Raw genomic sequence first — 22,730 nt, 5'->3', positions numbered from 1 at the left:
CGCCACAGAGATATATATATATATATATATATATATATATATATATACACACACACACAGTCGTGGTCAGAATTGTTGGTACCCTTGGTAAATATGATCAAAAAAGGCTGTGAAAATAAATGTGCATTGTTAATCCTATTGATCTTTTATTTTAAAAATGTAAAAAAACTAACCTTTCATTAAAAAATAAGAATTTAAAATGGGGGGGGGGGGTCTCATTATGAAATAAATGTTTTTCTCTAATACATGTTGGCCACAATTAATGGGTACCCTTAGAAATTCTTATGATTAAAATATCTCTGAAGTATACTGAACAAAATTAGAAATGCAACACTTTTGTTTTTGTCCCCATTTTTCATGAGCTGAACTCAAAGATCTAAGACTTTTTCTATGTACACAAAAGGCCTATTTCTCTCAAATATTGTTCGCAAATCTGTCTAAATCTGTGTTCTGAAATCCATTCTGAAAGTGGCTTTCAGAAAAGAGCTAAAGTATTGAAAACTCCCAGGGCAATAATTAAGAATTTCCAATCAACTAAAGATGTTACAAACCTTCTTGGAAGAGGACCTGTGTCTATATTGTCCTAATGCACAGTGAGGAGGACAGTTTGAGTGGCTAAAGGTTCTCCAAGGACCACAGCTGCAGAATAGCAAAGATTAGTTGAGTCTTGGGGTCAGAAAGCCTAAAAAAAAATTGTCAAACAGCACCTACACCAGACGTTGTTTGGGCGGTTTTCAAGAAAAGAAAATGCTCTCATCCAAAAACAAACTCCAGCATATTCATTTGCCAGACACTACTGAAACTTCAAACAGGACTGGGTTCTATGGTCAGATAAAACAAAAAATTTGCCTTTTAGCAGCAAACACTCAAGATGGGTTTGGTGCACACAGGAATAAAAAGTACCCCATGTGTACAATGAAATATACTGCTGTATTTTTTATGTTGTGGGCCTATATTTCTGCTGGAGATCCTGGACATCTTGTTTAGACACACGGCATCTTTGATTCTATCAAATACCAACAGATAAAAAATCAATAAGTGACTGACTCTGTTAGAAATCTTATAATGGGCCATGTTTGGATCTTCCAACCGGACAATAATTAACTGAACTTAGGACTGGTGGTGGTGTTTAAGATATTGTTGGTCATAGGTAATAGTAATTATTATTAAAAGATGCTACTACTACTACTACTATTATATGCTGGGTTCATGAATATTAATCACGTTGTCAGTGTTCGCTCGAACTGATTTGCTGAAATCAAAACAGGGACGATAATAGGTGAGCGCCAGCCAATGAGATTGCCGTTTGCACATTAGTTCCGCCCACTACCGGAAAACCCGGCAGTTCTTAAAAGCTAAAGAATTCCAAAGGAACGCTGTTATTTTGACAAGAAAATACAACAAAGAATATCGTTTACATGTAGCGCATCAATTCTCTCTCTCTCTCTCTCTCTCTCTCTCTCTCTCTGCGTGTGTGTGAGACAAAGTGACGGCAAGGTGTGCGCCTTCACACTAGAATTTACGGTACGTTAAATACAGGTGCGCTGCGCATCCATTTAGATGAACTAAAAAATAGCACAGATCGCTTGACAGAGAGAGAAACTCTGAAGCGCTCAGTCAGAGTGTTCGGCGAGTGAAAATATATCTGTGCTAAACTTATACTTAGCCTCCAACTCACACACTGGCGAGTAAAATCTGAGAATTTATTAGCCATTGGCTAATATTAGTCATCATTTAGTCGCCAGAGTGAAGATTTAGTCGCATATGCGAGTGATTTACTCGCAATGTAGTGGGTTGGTATTTTCAGAATTAATAAACAAAATAAATAGTAAATGAAAGTGAGTGAGGCTGTGTTTTTATAAAAGCAGCGGGTCTTAAAGCATCAACTAGGCACCCCTTTCACGGTCAAATCTCTAAAAGATTGATCTTGTAAAAACAACCTAGACGGAGGTAAGCTTGACTTTGTTTTCTAAAGCTGGTGTGGTAACCATGCAGGGTACTTTTTTTGCCTGAAGCCAAAACATGGAAATTCAATATTGTTGTACAGCTGAAGTCAAGGAATTGTGGACACAGATTACATGATGGATTGAGGCTACACCAAAGCAAACTCCTCTGGCTCCGATCCTACACAGCACCTTCACAACTCACAACAGATGTGTATCTTTTCTTTGAAAGCACAATATATTGGCTTTCATTACAGATATTTCAGATATTTTCTGACAAGCTCTGGATAGCCACATGATGAACATGTTCAAAAATGGGTATGATTATACGTGAAAGCTCTGAATCTCACTCACCCACACCGCCAGACCATAAGTTGTTATTTTAGCCCATGATGTTGTAAAAGGCCTGTAACCAATACAGGAGTTAAGAGGTTTATTAGGCCTCTATTTTCTTCCAGTCTCCACCAGCTTAGAGCCAAACCAATCTCTGCCACAATACTAGCCGCTCTATACTCCGTGTTTCTATGGCAACACTCTCAAGAAAGCCTGACAAAAGGGTTTGGAGTGAAAAATAGCATTAATCGTGGTTCAAAATTAGTAATTTCAAAAGCAACCATAATAAGACCAACAGAATAAACTATTCCATGGCCAGAATTGCTTTAGCAGAGATTGATCGAACTTGTTTGAGTCCGTCCTGCTTCAGTTCTGAATGAAGCTTGGTTTTGAAAGCGCACAAACTCATGCACCTTGATCCCTGAAACAATACACCCTGTTGGAGAGGAATTATCAAGAGAATTGTCAACAGGCAAACTGAGCGGCAACTCTTGTGAAGGGTTTAGGGGTCTTTGGGGGGATTTGTGAAGTGGTCCTGACTGACAGGTTGGACTGCCACTACTCGAGTAAATTACAGGTAATTTCAGCTTCAAAAAGAGGCAGTCAAAACTGCTGTCCCTTAAATGGCAAGCACTCAAGAACTCACATTAATTAGCATTCAAGCATGACAAGCTCCGAACTCACTTTGTTATAGAAACACATTTCAAGTAGAACATTTCTGAAGCAATGCAAAGGCGAGCTTGAGTGTAGCTTTATGTAGTGCATGACGCAAGAAGGCTATTCTCCATGTTTACAGATAATGAGCTTGTATTTGTCTTGACTGAACAGACTAAATTATTGTGGAACAGGAACATGTTCATTTGATACACTTTTGGTTACGCAACAGCGCCTAGGGAGTCATTTTAACTAGGGTTGAACCAATATTACAACTGTGGTGCACACAGAGAAGACCATTATTTTCACGATTTTATACTATTTTGTTGAAATTAAAAATAAAAATGGAAGTCAATCATTTATAAATGCTACTAAAACCTAGTGTCAATCATTTTAAATATTACCTTAGGTTAAAAATAAAAACTAAAATTGTTCTTTAAATTAAAAATAAAAAAGCTAGCTAAATGATGAATTAAAAAAAAAAAAAAAAACTTAGTCAAACATTTTAAATACTATTTTTAGTTTCAAATAAAAACTAAAGAATCATTTTAAATATTACTTAAGATTCAAAATGAGCATGTACATTTTAAATGCTACTTTAAATTAAAAATAAAAACAAAACCTAAAATTAATCATTTTAAATGCTACTTCAAATTAAAAATTAAAACTTAAGTCAAATATTTTAAATGCTATTTTTAAAAATAAATAAATAAATAAACAGATGCATAAATGCATAAATAAATGCTACTTGAAAAATAAAAAAATGAAAACTAAAGTAAATTATTTTAAATGCCACAAGTGAATTTAGGCTTCACAACATGACAATGTGCAATATGAAAAGTAGATAGCTACTCATTTGCTAATGATTACATTTAACAGTATTATTAAATTATTAGTGTTTTGAGCGTTAGATGGAAAAGAGAATCTAAATGGACATGGAAATAATGGACATGGGGCCATATACACTACCGCTCAAAAGTTTGGGATCAGTAAGACTTGTAATGTTTTTTAAAGAAGTCTCTTATGCTCATCAAGGCTGCATTTATTTGATCAAAAATACAGAAAAAAAACTGTACTCTTGCTAAATGTTATTACAATATAAAATAATGGTTTCTTTTTTAATATACTTTAAAATATCATTTATTTCTGTGATGCAAAGCTGAATTTCCATCAGCCATTACTCCAGTCTAAAGTGTCACATGATCCTTAAGAAATCATTCTAATATGCTGATTTATTATTAGAATGATCAATGTTGGCAACAGTTGTGCTGCCAAATATTTTTTGGGAAACTGCGATACTTTTTTCAGGATTCTTTGATGAATAAAAAGTTAAAAAGAACAGCATTTATTCAAAATATAAATCTTTTCTAACAATATAAATCTTTGCTATCACTTCTTAACAATTTAACACATCCTTGCTGAATAAAAGTTTTAAGAATAAAAATGTACTGACCCCAAACTTTTGAACGCTATTGTATATTGTTAGAAAAGATTTCTATTTTAAATAAATGCTCTTCTTTTTATCTTTTTATTCATCAAAGAATCCTGAAAAAAAGTATCACGGGTTCTAAATCAGCCTTGATGAGCATAAGAGACTTCTTTAAAAAACATTACAAATCTTACTGATCCCAAACTTTTGAGCGGTAGTGTATATTGTGCAACTGCTTTTTGAAGCTGCTGTACAGTATTTGGTACAACATCGCTGTGCTCAACCTAAATGTCTGCACCGTTTGTGTTATTTCTAAAATAAAAAATAGATGAATGACTGTCAAATCTAACCCTCTGGCATTCCATAATTCAGTTACAGCTGTGTACTCGTCCATGGCTCCTGAGACCGCATGTGTACGGGGCTTAAGGTGCCTTGATGTTGACCAAAACAAATAGCTGCAGTCTAGAAAAGAGATCTTTTCTTGGCTTACCATGTGCTCAGGTCTTGCTCCAATATGAACCCTTAGCAGTGGAGGAGTCTCTACAGTCTGAACATAAAGAGAACAAAAAAAAAAACTGATACTTGGTGCCATGTAGCAATGAAGGGTCAATAAATAAATAATGTTTGGATTGTAAACATGTCAGTAACTTTCCATTTCTCTTGAAAAAATAAGCAACTGTTTGTCCAAATGCAGAACATGAGACACTGATTTCAATTCATCATGAAAAGATCATACTGTTGAGTTAAGGTGACATTAAAGCCTCGTGCACACCGGGACGATTATCATGCGTGCTTATCGCCAGCGTTTTTCCGAGACGTTTTTCGATGCATCTTGTGTGTTCATACCCAAACGATTTTCACTGGCGATGAGCCGAGTGAACGTGCAAATTCACTCACATTAGATGGCGCTTAATGAAAAACAGAAATACCCCGGTACACATCGAATTTTATTTGATCTGCAATTCCTCTCCATAACTCCCTCTTATCAAGATTTTTGTAGTTGCTGTCGCGTATGTCATAAAGCCCTTTGTGTTCAGACACCAATGAGACCAGCAGCTCTACATTCATCTTGCTTCGATGCATCTTCTTGGTCTACTTACTTCCTCTTCGTTGTTAGGTATCAATGTGTGCTCGGCAAGACCGTTTTGTGCTTGAGCGCCACCAAGTCGTGTTTTACTGTAACTTCAGCAGCTCCAGGCACGTGAACAAAAGCGCCAATCTCATTGGTCGGCCAGTTTTTAACGCGGCGCGTCAAACCAAAAAAACGAGCCCGAGGCATTTATTTTTTTAAATTACGCTTTTACGGCTGCCGTTTTGCGCGTCGGGGTGCACACTCACATTGGCGCCCTTTGTTTAGTCACGAGGCGTTAAACGTTGGCGATAATCGTGGGCAATAATCGTCCCGGTGTGCACAAGCCTTAAGGTTTAAGGTAAGAGTTAAGGTAAGAGTTCAGATATCAGGGTACATCAACGTTTTCAAAAAACAACAACATTAACATTATTAAGCAGATGATGTTAAAGCACAGAATACAACACTCAACACTCTTACATGTCTGTGACAAGCAAAAATGTGTCTGCATGCTAGAAAAGATGCATCCTCTAGCACTAATTCCATGCTATTTATCAGCATACTGTGCTCAAGTATTTGTGAGACCAAATTTCAGGAACGTAGCTTCAGAAAAACAACCCTGAATTTGACACACAACTTACAATTAGTTGTGTAAAATGTGCATTAGCACAACAGGAAATTATCCAATACCTTGTTTCCACCTGATATTAGGATGTGTTTATGGGATTGGTGTTAAAGGGATTGTTCAATCCAAATGTAAAAATAGTGGTGCGTGTTTGTGATTGGTGTTAAAGGGATAGTTCACCCAAAAATGAAAATTCTGTCATTAATTACTCACCCTCATGTCGTTCCAAACCCACAAGACCTTCGTTCATCTTCGGAACAAAAATTAAGATATTTTTGATTAAATCAGAGAGCTTTCTGTCCCTGAATAGACAGCAACGCAACTACCACATTCAACCGTAATTTTATGAAGCTACGAGAATACTTTTTGTGTGCAAAGAAAACAACAATAACACCTTTATTCAACAATTTCTTCTCTTTCATTGTCAGTCATCATCACGCATTCACGAGAGTACCACGACACATGCATGCAGTGCTGCTGACACAGGAGCTGGCGTTCTGATGTAGAACCTGGATGCACTGCGCCTTGTTTACAAGCAGAGGAATGCACACACATGCATCGTGGTACTGTCGCGAACGTGCATCGAAGACTGAAGAAATTGCTGAATAAAGTTGTTGTTTTTGATTTCTTTGCACACAAAACTTATTCTCGTAGCTTCATAAAATTAAGGTTGAACCACTGATGTCACATGGACTATTTTAACAATGTCCTTACTACCTTTCTGGGCCTTGAACGTGGTAGCTGCGTTGTTGTCAGGGTCAGAAAGCTCTCGGATTTATCTTAATTTGTGTTCTGAAGATGAACAAAGGTTTTATGGGTTTGGAACGACATGAGTAATTCATGACAGAATTTTCATTTTGGGGTGAACTACATTTTTAAATATAGGTTGAAATGGGGTCTAAAACATTTTGTGATCAAATCACTGAAAGCATATGAAGGTAGTCAAAAATGCAAGTGACCAAATCACATTTATAGTGGAAACGCTATCCATCCCCAAATGAGTCCAGAAACACAGCAAAGCTCCACCTATTCACCACGCACTCCCCTAAACCACAATCATTCTGGGACGTGTTGTGAGAAAGCACACCAAAACAAGTGATTCAGTCCTTTCACTGTTGTTCAACAGATCATGGTAGAATCTTTTCATTCACAACATGGGTTTGTTCATTCAACAGTATTTACACACTGCACTCGTGCAAAAGTGTAGAGCCAACATAAGAGGGGAGGCGATGCATCCTGGCTGACCCAATCACTAAAAAAATACATCTATAAAACAGGTGGAAACAGGGTCTATCAGTCTTTAAACAAGCTCAGGGGCGATCAGTTTCACTGTTGAAGTACAGTATCAGACTCAACCACTCATGGATCTTTCACAGAATGTCTGTCCAAGTCTCATTGATTCCAATTTCACTGGTCAGCCATCCGGAAGTCAGTGTGAACCAGTTTCCATCAGCTTGCCAGTTTTATTTATCACGGTAACAGGCTGCTACAAAAGAAAACATAGTCTTTCTGAATGCCAAAGCAATGGCTAAAATGTGATCTACACTGGAATATTATCATCAGGTCAATATGAATGCATCTTCTTTTATGCTATTTTTACTCTGGTGCACCTAAAGTTTTGCTGCTGCTTGAATGAGAAAGGAAGTGCTGACCTGCAAGTCCAAAACCAAAAAGTATTTTTGCAGAGTATGACGTGAAAATATAACCTTGAGATTCTCCAACAACTTACTGGCTTCACAGGAATGACAGAAGCCATTACTTTTGATTTTTAAACTGTCAAAAATTTGTGAATTGACAGGTCTGTAGCCCAAATGTATTTCTTTGTTTGCACACTTTCTGGCAATTCTGCTGTCAAATGTACTGCTTGCATTCTGATTCAGTCTCAGCAGTGAATTGAAAATAGAAACATGCCTCTGGAAAAACGTAATCATTCGAATCAGTTTCAAAAAAACACAATAATAATACTACTAAACATGTACAGAGCTCCAATAGGAATATAAAAAGTCTTTACCCACTGGGTGGCTTCTCAAATTAAACATTGTGAAACTTAAATTTTAAACACATTTTCTCTAAGAGGAGCACAAGTGTCTTGACAACATTAGACAAAGGGATCTCTCTCATCCTCATCCTGGGGGATCTGGATTGATGAGAAACACATCTAAAAGGATTCCTCTATCAAAGTCTATTCCTGCTGCCCATTTACAATGGCCTGACCGATTCATATGGCAGTGTCTCCGTTTACTTTCTGGCTAGACTATCATTACAGCATATTTTTCTCACACAGCAGCGTTTCACCATGGAGATGCCCTTTCCTGAACCTTGACTCTCACCCTTTAAGCGGTCCGGAGTGAGTCCGGTGAGAACGACGGTGCAGAATGAGAGAAAGAGTTTAATTGGGTCATCTGAGACTGGCAGAAAAGGCATGTGGGACTGATGAAGGTCAACGGAAGCAAAACTCGATAAGGTTGTACATGCTAAAAATTGCTTGTCAGAGGGAAAAAGAGAAGAGAAGGCACAATGGCCGAGAGGTTGGACAGGAGTGAACAAAAGGCCACAAAAGAGAGCTGTGGACATAATTATTGCAACTAATTGGACACAACGCATGAAATTATATATCAGAGCGTGTGTGCTACAATGAAAAACTGCATGACACCTCTTGGGTTTGGCTTGTTTTTACGAGCGAAAATCACGGTGCCCAAATGTTTTATATATTAAAAAAGTGTGATAACCAATCAAATGAAGCTATACTATTGGTATGTATTTGAAAAATCTCTTATGCTCTCCGAGGCTGTATTTATTTGATTACAAATGCTCCAGTCTTCAGTGTCACATAATCCTTTAGAAATCATTCTAATATGATGTTTTGGTGCTTAGTGTTAGTTCACCCAAAAATGAAAATTCTGTCATTAATTACTCACCCTCGTGTTGTTCGAAACCCGTAAGACCTTCGTTCATCTTCGGAACACAATTTAAGATATTTTTGATGAAATATGAGGGCTCTCTGACCCTCCCATAGACAGCAAGGTAACTACCATGTTCAAGGTCCAGAAAAGTACCAAGATGATCGACAAAGTAGTCCATGTGACATCAGTGGTTCAACTGTAAAGTTACGAAGCTACGAGAATACTTTTTTGCGCAAAGAAAACAAAAATAATGACTTTATTCCACATTTTCGTCTCCACTGCGTCACTTGTGGACGCACGTTCACGACAGTACCATGACGCGAGCGTGTGGCGGCACTGACCCAGATCTGGTGTAATGACATCATCACGCCGGATCTGGGTCAGCGCCTCCACACGCTCGCGTCATGGTACTGTCGTGAACGCGCGTCCAATGTGACGCAGTAGAGACGAAAATACAGTTGAACCACTGATGTCACACGGATGAACGAAGGTCTTATGGGTTTGGAACAACACGAGGGTGAGTAATTAATGACAGAATTTTCATTTTTGGGTGAACTAACCCTTTAAGAAGCATTTATTATTGTTATAAATATTGAAAACAGTTTTTTCTGCTTAATATTTTTGTGGAAGCCATGATACACTATCCTTCAAAGTTTGGGAGTAAGATTTAAAAAAAAAAAAAAAAAAAAAAATTGATTCAGAAACAGAAAGTAGTGCAGCTGCTTTGTTTACAGGGTTTCCGGGGTAACGGCTGCATTTAAATGAATTATTATTATTATTATTATTATCATTTCTGCAGTTTAGCGCCATCTGCTGTCAGAGAGTGGAAGTGAGTTTTCATCCAGAGCGTCTCTCACATGTTCAGCCATGTGCTTCTCGTCCGCATAGAATAGCATACAGCGGTGTTGTGCATTTTGACCAGTTGATGGGGAAAGTAGTCTTAAAATGCATTCAAAATTCGGAATAATTCGTAATATATAATTATTCACGGTATTTAGAAGTGCCCACAATAACAATATCGTGCATATTCATTACCGTGATATATCACATTACCGAATACCGGCACAAGTCTAGTTAGTCCACCTACACAAATTTAACATTTAACAAAAGAGCACGTTCATGTGAGAATAATGGCTGTTCGTCTGTGAATGAGCCGTATGGTTGCACTGATACTAAAGGGGTTGTTTTTATTTTCATAAATACACTTTTTTTTTTTTTTTTTGAGAAGTACAAGCAAGCTCTTCTAGCTACGAGTTGTAAAAAAATGGTTAGTTAAGGCCCCGTCCACACGGAGACACGTTTAGCTGTATATGTAAAAATGTTGTATCGGATTGGCGTTTCGTCCAGACGGATCTGGCGTTTTGGGAGCGTGAAACCGCTATTTATTTTAAACCGGGTCCCAGAGTGGATAAATGAAAACGACACCTTTGCGTTGTCATGTGTACAGCCAATCCGTATATTTTGTTAAATGATGATGTCATCACCCCACGTCTCTAACCTAGTCAGACAACGCTACGTCACTTTACAGCAAAAACAACATGAACAAACACTGAATGATTGTCTTTTTATTAACTAACATTAACACAGATTAATAAATGTATTGTTCCATGTTCGTTTGTATACTGTGCAAGGTTTATGTACATAGTCCAAGTCTTCTTCTCTGTTTTTAGTGTATCTCTGTGGAAGAATTACAGCGCCACATACTGCTCTGGCATGTATACTACATCATTTTGTGTCAGGTTTTGTGGTTTTGAGTGTACGCAGATATTTCTTGAGAAGAGGGAGAAAAAAAAAAAGATCGGATAGGGAAAGCTCTGGCTTCGTGTGGATGTGGCCTTATTCTTTCTTACTGATACACACTGTACTCCAAAGAAAAAAATCAATACGAAACTGAACAACAGTTTCTCTTTAATCCATTTTTATCTATAATAACGTATCATAAAAAAACTTCAAAATGCAAGTCATAATTACAAAAGATTCACTGAATAAAACACCTTCTACAGGCCTCCTGACCAATCAGTTTTATAAGGAGGGATGGATGGTCAGGATGGCTGACTAGTAGATAGGGATGGGCAATAAAGTGATAACGATAATTATCACGATATACCTTTCCCTCGATAAAATGATAAAGAGTTAAATAAATGATCGATATAATGTTTATGCGGCAAAACTGAACGAAACAGAGCTAATCATTTGAAAAACGCCTAGCATTTTTCCACTCAGCTCAAGGTTCAAGTGTCGATCGCGCGACCACTAAACATCGCTGTGAGATCCAGTGTGAAGCGCTTGAATTCAGTGAAGAACTCAAATGTCTCTGTGATTTAAAGTATTATTTAAAACCAGAAAAAAACTGAGCTGACATACAGGAGAAACACTGTGTGCAACAATACAATCAAAAGGCTTATCAATCTACAAATTGCTATCATTTACTATGGATTTACTGTAGCAACACTAATTGCACCATGGTATTATGGTAGAAATGTGGGGTATACATATGGAATTGTATTGTATTATTAATGTAGACTAGGGCTGCACGATATGAAAAAAAACTGACATTGCGATATCTTTTTTTACTGCAATATAGCCTATATTGCGATGTGTAGAAATACAGGAATGTTCATCAGATGTCTTGAATTGCTCAAAAATGAAATAGCCAATTATTAATTCTAGAATAATTGGGGTGATTTTGTAGGCATCTTCACAGAAAGTAAATATAATACAAACGCCGAATTGCTGCTAATAATGCTGCTAATAATTTTTGGTACATCATCATCCTTTCATCATCCTTTTTGTAGCCAAAATATTTCCATACATTTTTGCGACCAAATCTTCCATTTCGGTGATTTTCTCCCGTTCCTCGCTCATTTCGCCATGCGCACACAGAGACTGCATGTCAAAAACGTGAAGCAACAAACGTGTGCTTTGTAAATAGCTTTTTTAAGAACCCTTAAATCTGAATTCATTACTTTATATATATTAGGCAAATGTTGAACCGTGCAAGTTTTTTTTTTCTCTTATGAGTCCAACACAAAAATATGTAGCCTATGTTTTGCCCTGCATCGCACCTCCTGCGATGTGACTATTGCGCATAGAATTATTAAATCTCACCATATAAAAATTTGGTTGTTACAATTACACAGATGTTACTGTTTTTTATAATGAACATAAATTTACATCTATATCCTAACTCAAGCAACTTCTACGGTCAACTGAAGCTACTGTCAGATGTGCATTTCTAAGAGACAACAAAAAAAAAATTATTATTAATGCAGCAGCCAGCACTGCAAAATGCGCTGAAGACAGACGTCATCAAAGTCAGGCAACACAAACCTGTTTCATGACTTGAAACAATATTACTCATTAGAACATGCAGAAAGAAAGAAATACATTTTTCTATTAAGATGTTTATTTTATTAAGGAAAAATGGCTGGAAAAGTGTAAGGAATTCATTCAAAAACGTGGAGTGCTCGTCATGTTCTGACCATAAAGTGTAGTTTAAAACCACAATTAATGGTCTGGTTTCTACAACTTTCACTTGGGAGCAAAAAATCTGCCTTTAAATAAAAAATATATATAAAGATTTGACATTTGTGATAATAATTGATTTTGACTGATATGAAAAATTTTGTGATCATTTTTTGACCATATTGCCCAGCCCTACTAGTAGACCACCAACTGAAGAGTTTAGCTCCAACACACTAGTCTGGAAGTTTCTAGTAATTCTGAAGACCTCAATTTGCTGCATCAAGTGTATTAAATTAGGGTTGGAACTAAACTTTATTGGATGGTGTCCTTCCAAGAGCAGAATTGGACACTCCTGGTCTTTAATCTAACTTTTGTATAATTTTTATGTGGTTGAAGCTTTCAAGGTGAACAGTTAAAAGATTTCAACAACTTCTTTATCATCACTAAAGCACCACTTCTGAAAAACATTCACCAACTTTTGACAATAATTTCAAAACAAAAACTGTTAGGCTGTCAGTAAATTGCCAGCAAAGTGCACATTCTTAAAGTGTGGCCACACTTACTGTTGTTAGGTGAACTGTCTTATGTGAAACCCTGTAATGTCAATAAGAATCCATGTGATTGAGAATTTGCAAGGGCAAAAGCGTTACCCATGCAGATTTAGCAATTGGTTCAAATTGGTCATGCGGATTTGACTTCTGTGTGAGCTGTGCTTCCTACATAAAACAACTTTCACTCAGAAAATTGCTAGTAAATTTCATACACAATTACAATGAAAAAGCAAGTAACGCACTGAATTAAACAAAATAAAAATAAGTAGAAAACGGAAATAGTATTTTCTTGTGAAACTCCAATAACCTGTTTTATTTATGACTTCTCAAAAATAATTTTTACAGTGTACATCGCTACAGTATTGACTTTCTGCCTATAAAATTTAGTCAAAAATGTCTCTAATGTGACCACACCTTCACTATGTAGGCCTAACCACAAATACAATTTCACAACAATTTAAAAAATGCTGAACCTTGAAAGACCGGACACCATGCTCTCTAACCTTCAGCAGCAAAAATATAATTCCTCCATTCTGACGCCACGTGACTGATGCACTTGGCCCTTTTACTCTCAGCGAACAGATACCGTGATCTCAGCTTAGTAAGACAAGGTTTCCCATTCCCTACACTGAGCACAAATACCCTATTATACAGCTTGGCCTTCTTTGTCCAAGCATTGGTCTAATGGCCAAAAGTAATTAGGCTAAGTGACAGGGGTCCTTCTTCACAACTGTTAAATGCATATTATCTGCAAGTCCAAAAGATAGTGGTCTAGACAACATTGCTATCCGACAGATAATGGTCTAGCCAACATGAGCGATCTACTGGAAGGAATATCTTGACAGTGGCAAAAGGAAATAAAAAACTTTTACTTTAAACAAGAAGCAGACCGATAATACAGCATTTCTGTCAGTCTGTCTGTCTGTCTCTGTGTGTGTGTGTGTGTGTGTGTGTGTGTGTGTGAGAAAATAATCTCCCTCCATAATGTTTACTGATAAAACCTAGCATGATAAAAACACATGCAGATACCGCATTACTGAGGTTGTATCAGATGAAATCTGAGGAAAAGGCTGGGTTGCACATTAAGGGATTTCAACAAATTACAGAACCATTTAAGCAATGTCTGAGCTTATTGGACTGAACTGCTGGTTTTTAAAGCCTTTAGCAAAAATGTTAAACCCTCAACCTACATATTTTTTATCACTACTGCAACCAAATGGTCGCATTTTGCGACCATTTTTTCTACCGGTGCGAGTACATTTTGTGCGCGGTCGCACTGGCGCAACCACAGCGTTGTTCAACTCGTGTTGCCATTTCTGTTGCATATGAGAAACATAAAACGGCAAACAAAACAAAAGCATAACAAAATCCCGCTACTCATTTGAGCTGCGCAGCACGGACCGTTTATCAGCTTGGACCGTGACTTTTTTACAGTAGTAACGCTGTCTATAACCATGGTGTTGTGACAGAAATAGTCGAATTATTACATTATTAATTTCAGGGTTTATACAGCCTTTTGAGAGAGAAATTCAAGCAATTTTCAATGACTTACAAGCATTTCACACAACTATTTCCAGCACTTTAAAGCTCCTAAATGATCCAATTTGAATGCTATTTTCAATGGGATGACCAAAATATACTGCAGTGAACAGACACTTATGTAAAATTTAAAAATACATCAAATCACCATTATAACCTGTAGATGCCAGCAGAGGATCACTTATTGGCTTATTAGTCATTCATTATGAAATAACAATTATAAAATCACTATTATAAAATATCAAATCATCAAAAAATCTGATTTTGTCAGAGTTTAACTTTTTTGTGCATGAAGTAAAAAACATCACAAAGTGCTTTGAAAAACAAACTTTTCTTCAATTTGCGACTAAATCACACAATCACTTGTTGGTCAAGTTGTTGGTCAGCTTCATATAAGACTATAGAAGAATAATGGTACATTTAATAAGAGTACAATATATATCTTTTCTACATAAAAATTTGATTTTGCACATGTTACTGTTGTTAATAAAATATATTTTGTAAGCTTCCCAACTCAAGCTTAGTGCTTTACTGTCAAATGTGTATAAACATGAAATAAACAAGAAATTAACATGTAATATTATTAGCAACTGCACTTATTAATGCAAAACCATAGTAATTTTATCATATATATATATACATATATATATTTGTCATATCGCTCTGAAATTAAAAGAATACTGCACATTGTAATCTCTATGCGTTAAGTCAATTTATTATCAAAGCACTTGTCAGTAATACAGTTAAAATGGGGAAAATATGTGAACGACTGCATTGCAGGCTGATTTAAGGTGTGCCCCTAAATTTTCTGCTTGTGCTGCTAAAAATGTTCAGTCAGGGGCTACAGTGCTCCTAGTAAAAATAGCTAGTCTGGAGCCCTGTAATATCAAATGCTTGTATCTTTAGCACCACGTATCGAACACTGCATCAAACCATTACAAGTTGTTTAGGAGTAGGGATGTCACGATACCAAAAATCTAGTAGTCGGTACCGATACCACTAAAAATACACCATACTCGATACCAAGTCAATACCATGGGGAAAAAATAACAATAATACTTAAACATTAACTCCTTTAATTAACATCACAAAAACACAACATTAGTGGCAATTGGCCTTCAAATAACACACGCGCATTATTTTTAAGGAATATGTTTGTCCATGTTTTAACTTAGTATACCTCTGTTGTGTAGCACTTTGCCAAAAATAAAAGTTGTTAAATTTTCATTTGATAACATTTTAAAACATTAATTAAAATGTTAAAGTGTGATATAGATATACATAAGGCTTATAGCTTTATTTTTAAATTGTTTTATTTACTTATTTATTTATTCAGAAGGGAGACTTCAATACTTTAATAAAAATGGTTTCAAGTTTGTTGCAAGAAAGGATTTGTTTACTAAAATAATTTCTTATTCTTTTAAGAGTCATCATACCGTGAAAATCTCATACTGTTACAACCCTAGTTTGAACATAAACAATATCTGCAAAGTTACGACGCTGAAAGTTCAATGCAAACGGAGATATCGTCTTTTAAAATTATGACAGTTTAATGCCTACAAAAACGGCTAGTAAGGACTACAACGAGTTACTTCCCAGGTTTGTGACATCACAAACCCAGATGAACCCCACCCCCGGGAACATGCAACAAAGGAGGCGAGGCCATGTTGCGCTGCTTTAGAGAAGAGGAAGAGAAAACTAGTGGTGCATGTAAAAATCTATTCATATATGATATATATATGAATCTATTCATATATATATCCTCGCGTCGCCCTGCTCTGCACACACTCTGCATCTCTCTCTCAGATTACCAGCTCAGCTCCAACCATAAACTGTTCCATTTATTAGGGCTGAACCAGAATATTCGATTATTCGAATATTCGTTCGGTGGGTTGACATTCGATTTTCAATTTTGAGATTCAAATATTCTTTTCTTTTTTTTTTCGAACACCTGGCATCACCCGCAAAACAGTTTTCATTCGCGCTTGAATATGAATTGCCCATGAGTGAACGTCGTTAACGTCATGATTCAGTTAATCTGGAAGAGAAGACAAAAATGCCGAAGACCTCAGCTGTGTGGGAGCACTTTAAATTGAGTGAGGACAAGACAAAGGCAGTGTGCCAAATATGCGATTTGAAACTGGCCTACCACAACACCACATCAAGTTTGAAAAATCACTTCTGTAAGTAGTACACCTATAGTATATTGTTGGTGTAAAAAAAAAACGAGCTGCTTTTATCCGCCATGTTAATCAGTAATTTTACACATGATAAAAACGTGCACTTAATTTGTTTGAAAAATACTTGCGAATACGGCAGTCATAAAAAAACGTACAGTAAGTAGCCCAGCCTAATAATAATTTGTCTATATTAAAAGTAATACTCTTAACAGACCTGTGTGTTTTGTATCACTACTGCAGTGTCCGTTCTCAGAGCATGTAAGCCCTGCCCACGTGAGGCGCGCCGCTTCCGGATCGCGCTGTTCTGTAGTTTATTAAGTTTATTAATTCTGAACGTGTCGCGTGTCCATATTGCACCCTGGTCCGCAGCAACACACCCGCCACGCGTGAAGTCGATTGGATGAACGGTTCTCGACATAATAAAAATGTAAACAGACAGACAGACACAGAGATTCCTGCCTTTATTACACCGTGTCTTCACCGGACACAACAGTTGCCACGCTGCGCCGCAACAGCTAAAGTCTGTCTACACTGGACGCGAAAAAGGGACCGTTGAAAATCATTAGAAATTTGTGTCAATACGTCATAAATAGAACGCAGCAGCAGTTTTCTGTCAGGAATTTGTCGTGTCACGACGCGCCGCATCAAGTGTAGACAGCATCACTGATTATAATGAGTTCTATAGTATTTTTTTGCACCGCATCGTTCGCTTAGACACGGTGTTAGAGAGAAGAATATGTTCAGCCCCCTCCCTCCGAAGCTTCGAATATTCCCGAGGTTGCTTTGTTTCTTCTCGATAGGTGAGTAACACCGTGTCTACACTGGACGCGCCGCACCGCGCAGCAACAGCTAAAGTCTGTCTACACTGGACGCGATAAAGCGACCGTTGAAAATCATTAGAAATTTGTGTCAATACGTCATAAATAGAACGCAGCAGCAGTTTTCTGTCAGGAATTTGTCGTGTCACGACGCGCCGCATCAAGTGTAGACAGCATCACTGATTATAATGAGTTCTATAGTATTTTTTTGCACCGCATCGTTCGCTTAGACACGGTGTTAGAGAGAAGAATATGTTCAGCCCCCTCCCTCCGAAGCTTCGAATATTCGGTGTTGATTACTACCGAAGCGTCGAAGCTAAAAAAATGGTATTCAGACCAGCCCTACCATTTATACAATTATTTTCACATAGCTATGAGAATCGTTATACATGGACGTGTGTGCGGTTGCCGTATTGTATTAAAGCTTTAATCAAGATAAAACCGTATATTAAAAGCTAACAGAAGCAGTAGCATTTACAAATAACAGCGTATCTAAAAGTATGAGACAACAAAAAACATACCATTAAGAGCCATGCTTGCACAGGTTCTGCGGATCCTCTTCACTAATATTCTCTGGGTCTCAATCGGGCTCAAATTGATAAGCAATATAGACAACGCCATTGTTTACAATAACCGGAGCACATGCCGCTGAGGTGAAGGGCGGGACATTTAGACACGCACTAGAGGCGGTTTAGCCAATCACAACAGCTTACCAATATATGCCCATTACGTATTTCTGAGGGAGGGGCTTCATAAAAGCAGAAATTATCAGCGCATTTATAGGAGAGGGGACAGCGGTGTGGAATAAAGGTAAATTATGTGAAAAATAATGCGTTTTTTTTTTTTTAAATGAACCATTAACATGTTAGACTGCACCCCATAAACACAATCAAGCCTAGAAAAAAAACAATCAACCACCCCTTTAATAAGGATAATCCGTGGACGGATACACAACGAATGAACAAGCTGTAAGCTGTCAGACAGTCAGTAACTTCATGTGTGTGCGTGATCATGCGCAGCGCTCTTGCTTTCAGAGCTGCTCGCTTTCATTTAAATCTCACACAATCATATTCATAATATAGCGTCGCCGTCTTCCACGTGTAGTTCTTTTGTGTGCTTGTAGGCATTTTTTCTTCTTCTTTACCCTTCGAGGACCGACTGAAACACTTCGTTCCAGGCGTATGCTCTGGCTGCCCCTGTCAGTTCCGATTTTAAAATGTTTATACCGACTTGGTACCGTAGTACTGGTTCTCATGACATCCCTATTTAGGAGCGCCCAATTTTTGGCCGTTATACAATGTATCCATAATGAAATTTGCAGCAGGGGGTACAATGGGACATTTAATTGTCATTTACTGTCGGCATTGAGAGAAAAAAATAACTTGCATCAAAGATATTCATATCCAGACAGAGTTGGGAGCCCTTAGTTAGCTGAAAAGGTATGTAATTTGCTCCATTATAAAAAAATGTTTTAAAAAGTAGTAGAAGTAAAACGCTAACTTTGTATGTGATTGAAATATAAAGGTTTCTGTGCAACACAAATTTACCTCACCTCCTCAGAAAAAAATTGCGCCATGCGAAATGCGAACAGGATCGAATTCAGTTTTTATAAATACGTTTAGTTACTGTTTTGTAAGGTACACTCAGTGATTTCTATTCACTATCTTCTATACTTTAATGCACGCTGCTCATGAGAATTGACAAACGTATCAATAACTCTAAACCTGAATCAGAGAGACTAATTAAGCACCTTGATCCAATTCCTTTCTGACAAAATGCATTAGAAAATCCTCAATGCAAAGAACAAATGAGGTGAATGTATTCAGAAGTAAGAGATAAGATCAACCAATGATCCTCCACCATTCAACAAAACAAGATGCATCGAGTCCTGCAAATACGATTTGTCTCAGACTCATAGGGGTTTGTCAATGCACAGGAAGACACTTCCAGGGATCTCCTTCCCTAATTCTGGTAACGACGCAGAGCCTCTTTCAGGGTATTGCACTGTTCTATTAGCTTGTGCTAGGTTTGCCATCCAATTTAATAGGAATGCCATTTTTGATTTGCAGGTTGCTGGCAGAGTTTCAAACTTAAACTTTATACCATATTCATTCCCTGGATGCCATCCTTGAAGTTTAAAAGCAAATGTGAGTTTTCAAAAAGAATTTGTGAAGTCGCTTTGCAGCGTCAGCAAAATATTTAATCTCACAGAGCACAGCAATCAAGACAAGTTAGAAATTATATGGGGGGGAAACTCTGTAGCACCTAGGCTGCAAAAGCATGCGTAAGTTTCCCAGAGCTTACCAAAACGTGACGTGTAAACTCTGCTGATCATGGATTGGCCGGAGAGAATCGTCACTAACTGCGTCACTGAACTCGTGACACAAACACAAAAGAACCGCTAGATTTAAATCAGCACAGCCAGCGAAGGATCGAACGCAACTGTTTTGAATGAGCACACCTTTTTTTAACAACCAAAAAGTTTCGTGGTCTGTTGAGGAAGTACAGACTTTCCTCTCGTTGATAGCAGAGGAGCGGATCCAGCGAGAGATTGATGGGGCGACGCGGAATGAAAACGTTTTTTTTAGGAGTCGTGGATGTAGAGGCGGTGCAACTATAACGTGAATAATCCCGCCTAAATTTATCCCGAATAATACCTAAACTGCAGTGGAAACGCAAACCGTGCCGTGTCGTACTGAGCCGTGCCGAGCTGAGTCGTACCACGCAGTGGAAAAGCGCCATTAGTAGGGATGTAACGATTCACTCAACTCACAATTCGATTCACGGTTTTGATTTCACGATTCGATTCGATTCACGTTTTTTTTGTAATTATAAATTATAAATTAAATGTGTCCTTTTATTATTGCTTGGACAAAATACTGTACGTTTCTTTGTGAAATTTTGAATGTTAACAACTTTCGTTTCCATATAACTATAAACTATGATAAAAGTTCATCAGCATGCATTGAATAATCCCATTTTGTAGCGCAAAAAAATAAAAAATACAATAAAAATATTGCGACCAAATCATGTGCTCGTGCAACCAGCTGAGAAAAGTGTCATATCTATTTTTCCCAGAACGTTCTTGCGACCCGGTGGTTGGGGACCTCTGCTCTAATCCATGTTGCTCATGAGAATTGACAAATGCATCAATAACGTGAACCAGAGAGATTAATTAACCACCTTGATCCAATTCCTTTCTCACAAAATGCATTAGAAAATCCTCAATGCAAAGAACCCATGAGGAGAATGTATTCAGAAGTAAGAGATAAGATCAACCAATATTCCTCCACCATCCAGACTTGCCTACAAAACAAGATCCATTGAGTCCTGTGAATACAATTTGTCTCGGACTCATAGGATTTTGTCAATGCACAAGAAGACACTTCCAGGGATCTCCTCCCCCAACTCTGGTAATGACACAGAGCTTCTTTCAGGGTATTGCACTGTTCTATTAGCTTGTACCAATTTAACTGGAATGCCTCTTTTGATTTGCAGTTTACTGGCAGAGTTTCAAACTTGAACTTTATAGCACATTCATTCCCTGGATTTCATCCTTGAAGTTTAAAAGCAAATGTGAGTTTTCAAATAGAATTTGTGAAGTTGCTTTGCAGCATCAGCAAAATATTTAATCTCGCAGAGCACAGCAATCAAGACAAGTTAGAAATTATATGGGGGAAAAAACTGTAGCACCTAGGCTGTAAAACTGTTCATAAGTCTCCATGAACTAATAGAAGTAGCACCTCAGACCACATTAGAGCAGACTCCAGGCACTTCTGTATTACTTGAATGCATGCATGAACACACATGCCAGACACTCTAAAAATAGAAATGTGTGTCGACTGCCGAACTTCTACATTTGATAAAGCCTTGTATGGGTCTGATTTACTAATGCTTTAAGGCAAAACTGGGCTCGGATGAGTCCGTGATGGGCGTAAAAGAAAACCCATGGATTTATATCTAATTACATGTCTGCAAAAACTCAGTAAGGTATGTAATATCTAGAAGATATCTAACATATAGGGCTGGGTAAAAAGAAACATAGATTTCTCAAGTTTAATCAATTCTCATTTTTTGAAACAATATCGATTCTTAAATCCCAAGAATATTTTGGTCTAGTCTGTTTTCAGTTAATCAACGGAACATTTCAGCATGCCCGCTTGCGGCAACCACATGTGATGACCCCGGGCTGGACTCCGCTTCGTCCACGGTGAAAGCCGTTCCGGCAATCGACAGCGCAAAGTAGATTTTCTGTAAAATCAAAGTCTGTAGTATTTCCTCAGCAACCAGCACGGATCAGCTCCAGGGAACTGTACAAACAAGATTTTTTTTTTCTTAATCTGCCCTGTAGTCAAATGTTTATATGAGTTTCTATTTGTGCAGAAGAACTTTTCCACCCATTACTTTGGGAAGTATTATTTTCCAGAATTATTGGGAATACCTAATCCTAATAGCTAAAGATTAGGGTCACAGCAGACCCTCTCGAACCTTTTTTCTGTTCCCTGTGAAAAAGAAGCACTTGCTTGTAGGGCTGTGCGATATGGACAAAAACAACCTATCGCGATTTCTTTGATAAATTTTGCCATTTCTATTTTAATCACGATTTTGACACACACAGACATGCTTTACAGTTATTAATGCATTCAGTGTGAATTTGAAACATATTTCCAAAAGAAAACCAATTAGAGCTTTATCAAAAAGCTGTAACATGTCTCTAGAACAGACATAAGGCAAAATAATCACTAAGCAAAGGTGTAACAAAATGTCTCTAGAATAAACATATGGCATAAAAAAAAAAATCCCGTGTCCAGGGATTTTTTTTTTGCCATGCATTGGTCATAGAGCTCTTTGTGGCGTTGCCTCAGCTGTATTCAGCGCGTGCAGCACAGCAGAAATAGATTCCGTGCGGAAACGATCGCAGCATGACTGCTGCAGACGCACCGCTGCTGGAGCGCACTGCCGGACCGCAATCGCGTGCAGTGTGAACGCTCTGATCCGTTAACATGGACACGGAAAAAATACGCACCACAGACGGAATGTGTGAACTAGGGATGCAACGATTATAGATTTTGTTGGTACGGTTATTGTCTGAGGAATAATCACGGTTTTACGATGATGACGAATATTATGCATTTACTCATTTCCCAAAATTACTAATGTATAAAATCACATGAACACTCTTTAGATATTAAAGTGTTATTTATTGCTGGCTTTTGAAACA

General features: G+C 37.5%; 1 protein-coding gene across 6 annotated transcripts in view; it reads right to left on the bottom strand.

Moving 5' to 3' along the window:
• The window catches only part of LOC107656066 (TBL1X receptor 1), a 74,614-nt gene that overhangs the window by 39,933 nt on the left and 11,951 nt on the right, over positions 1-22,730 (bottom strand). For 4 of the 6 annotated variants that reach the window (XM_016443740.1, XM_016443742.1, XM_016443743.1 and 1 more), the window contains exon 2: positions 4,850-4,906. The exons of the other annotated variants lie outside the window; for them this stretch is intronic. The gene's annotated coding sequence lies outside the window, so the exon portion shown is untranslated. The remainder of the gene's footprint in view (positions 1-4,849; positions 4,907-22,730) is intronic. 6 annotated transcript variants of the gene reach the window in all.

This window comes from Sinocyclocheilus anshuiensis, unplaced genomic scaffold, assembly GCF_001515605.1.
Source record: "Sinocyclocheilus anshuiensis isolate Anshui unplaced genomic scaffold, SAMN03320099.WGS_v1.1 scaffold51, whole genome shotgun sequence".
NCBI classification, from domain to species: Eukaryota; Metazoa; Chordata; class Actinopteri; order Cypriniformes; family Cyprinidae; genus Sinocyclocheilus; species Sinocyclocheilus anshuiensis.
This window is presented reverse-complemented; position numbering and strand designations above follow the sequence as displayed.